The following is a 2,876-nucleotide window of genomic DNA, read 5'->3' on the forward strand; positions in this document are numbered from 1 at the left end:
CTGTAAAACTGCATAAAATATTATCAACACCTCTTGTTTTATTAACAATTCCTTCTGATATTCACTGTAGCTTAAGAAGCTAAGCTTTTGTAAGACACCGAAACTTAAAAAAAAAAACAACTTGCTCTTTATATTTAAAAAGTATTGAGTCAAATTTTAAAATAAAAAAATTCCAAATATCTGGTCCAGCCATAATCTGTTAAGTTATCTCTAATACTGGGAAGCAGTTTCACTTGGCCACTAAGTATGTGATTCTGACTAAATCCATTCCTTCTTTGGAGTGTAAGTTTCCTATTTTAAAACAACAGGGATTAGGTAGCTAAAAATTCGATGAATCTGAAAACACTGAAGCTATCAGTTTTATTCCACTTTTTTATGTAGGTAGTATGAAAAAGCAAGAATTTTATTTTTGTTTCAGAACTTTTGTTCACAATGCATCCTATTGCATGACAAAGAAATACAGTAAAATATCTTTTGGAATATGCAGTATATGTTATAAGTAAAACACTTTTTTTGTTTGTTTGTTATTGCGGTACGCGGGCCTCTCACTGTTGTGTCCTCTCCCGCTGCGGAGCACAGGCTCCGGACACGCAGGCCCAGCGGCCATGGCTCACGGGCCCAGCCGCTCCGCAGCACGTGGGATCCTCCCGGACCAGGGCACGAACCCGTGTTCCCTGCATTGGCAGGCGGACTCCCAACCACTGCGCCACCAGGGAAGCCCAATAACACACTTTTAATTTACTTTGTTGTAATGATACTAACCAGAACTAACCAGAGTTGGAGGTAAGAAATAGAGAAGGTAGGTGATAAGGAAGACCTGGAGCTCTCATATACCCATCAGTCTCTTCTCCCTCCATCCTTAACTATTTTACCAACATGAACAGATTAACTCCGTTCTCTCACTTTAGCACACATCCCTCCAGCAACATTTTTCCTTCTCCTTTGACACAGAACTTCCTGTTCCTTGAAATATACTCCTATTGGAGGAACAAAGCATTTGCTCTCTGACTATAGAAAGCTACAGTATTTCTTGAAAGTGGTGCTATTGTTATTGGCATTTGGGGTAGGACTTATTGGCTGCGAAGTAATTTAGCAACCCTGACCCTGGGGTACTGAATGCCAGTGAACCCCCTTCCTAACTGCAACAACAAATTCAATAAAACAAAACCCCATGTTACATATATCTACAACCTCTAGGGAGGGAGTATTTCCCTGATCGTCAATCAATAATTTAAGCCGGGCTTCCCTGGTGGCGCAGTGGTTGGGAGTCTGCCTGCTGATGCAGGGGACACAGGTTCGTGCCCCGGTCCGGGAAGATCCCACATCCCACGGAGCGGTTGGGCCCGTGAGCCATGGCCGCTGAGCCTGCGTGTCCAGAGCCTGTGCTCCGCAATGGGAGAGGCCACAACAGTGAGAGGCCTGCGTACTGCAAATAAATAAATAAATAAATAATAATAATAATAATTTAAGCCACCTGTATCATTTACTATCTAGGAAACTAGCCAGAGAGTGATACTCAAGATCATACAGTTAATGAGTAATTTTTAAAATTTTCCCTTCTACATATCGAGAAAACACTTCTGATACATAAGCAGACACTGTTATTTGAAGTACTTTTTCCAGAGGTACATATGGTTTTGACTGTAGATATTAACCTCTATGACAATGAGTGAAAGGCAGAGTAGTAGCCACTGCTGTAATGTTTACTTTAACAATATAAAATATGTGATGTGTACACTATAAACAATATTCTGTGAGATGAGTGGTTCTCAAAGTGAGAGCTGCAAACCCCCGGAGATCTCTGAGACCTTTTCAGGGCCTCCATGAAGCCAAAACTATTTTTACAATAATACTAAAAAATTATTTGCCTTTTCACTATGCCAACATTTAAACCTACAATGCAAAAGAAATGTCAGGAAAAAATTTGTGCTAGTGCCTTAGCATAAATCAAAGCAATGATACCAAACTGTACTTACTAGTAGTCATTGTATTACACACCACTAGGCACTTACACTTAAAAAAAATTAAAAATAGAATATCACACTTAGGAATAACTTAAAAAGTATTCTGTGTGACAAAAATTGAAATAAGCATAAAGCACTTCTGCATACAGAAATACAAATGGTTTTCTCCAGGAAAAGCTCTTGTGTGATTGTTTGGGTGATGAATTAAGCTAGCCTTGTTAATATAGCACCATTTTACTTGAAAGAATGATTGACATACTATGGTTATTCAGACTTAGGCATTTAGAAATATTTTCTAAAAAACATAAGCCTGTAACTTAGGGTGACCAACCATCCTTGTTTGCCTGGGATTAAAGGGTTCTGGGGACACAGGTATTTTCATTGCTAAAATGGCAAAAGTCCTGGCAAAGCGGAGCAAGTTGGTCACTTTATTGTCACTTCATGAAAACAACTAGCAGTATGTGTCACCAATGATGATAAATTCAAAGTTTCAAGCAAAAGCTAGAATTTAGGAAAACTTGTATCCTCCACTCTGAGCTTATCAGTTTCCTGATAGTTAAAGACATTTTGGATGAGATTGGAAATGCTACGCACTCCCAATGCACGGGGCCCGGGTTCGACCCCTGGTCAGGAAACTAGATCGCACATGCATGCCGCAACTAAGAGTTCACATGCCACAACTAAGGAGCCCATGTGCTGCAACTAAGGAGCTGGCGAGCCGCAACTAAGGAGCCCGCCTGCCACAACTAAGACCCAGTGCAGGGCTTCCCTGGTGGTGCAGTGGTTGAGACTCCACCTGCCGATGCGGGGGACACGGGTTCGTGCCCCGGTCTGGGAAGATCTCACATGCTGCGGAGCAGCTGGCCCCATGAGCCATGGCCGCTGAGCCTGCACGTCTGGAGCCTGTGCTCC

The sequence above is a fragment of the Lagenorhynchus albirostris genome, chromosome 5 (genome assembly GCF_949774975.1).
Source record: "Lagenorhynchus albirostris chromosome 5, mLagAlb1.1, whole genome shotgun sequence".
In the NCBI taxonomy this organism is placed as follows: domain Eukaryota; kingdom Metazoa; phylum Chordata; class Mammalia; order Artiodactyla; family Delphinidae; genus Lagenorhynchus; species Lagenorhynchus albirostris.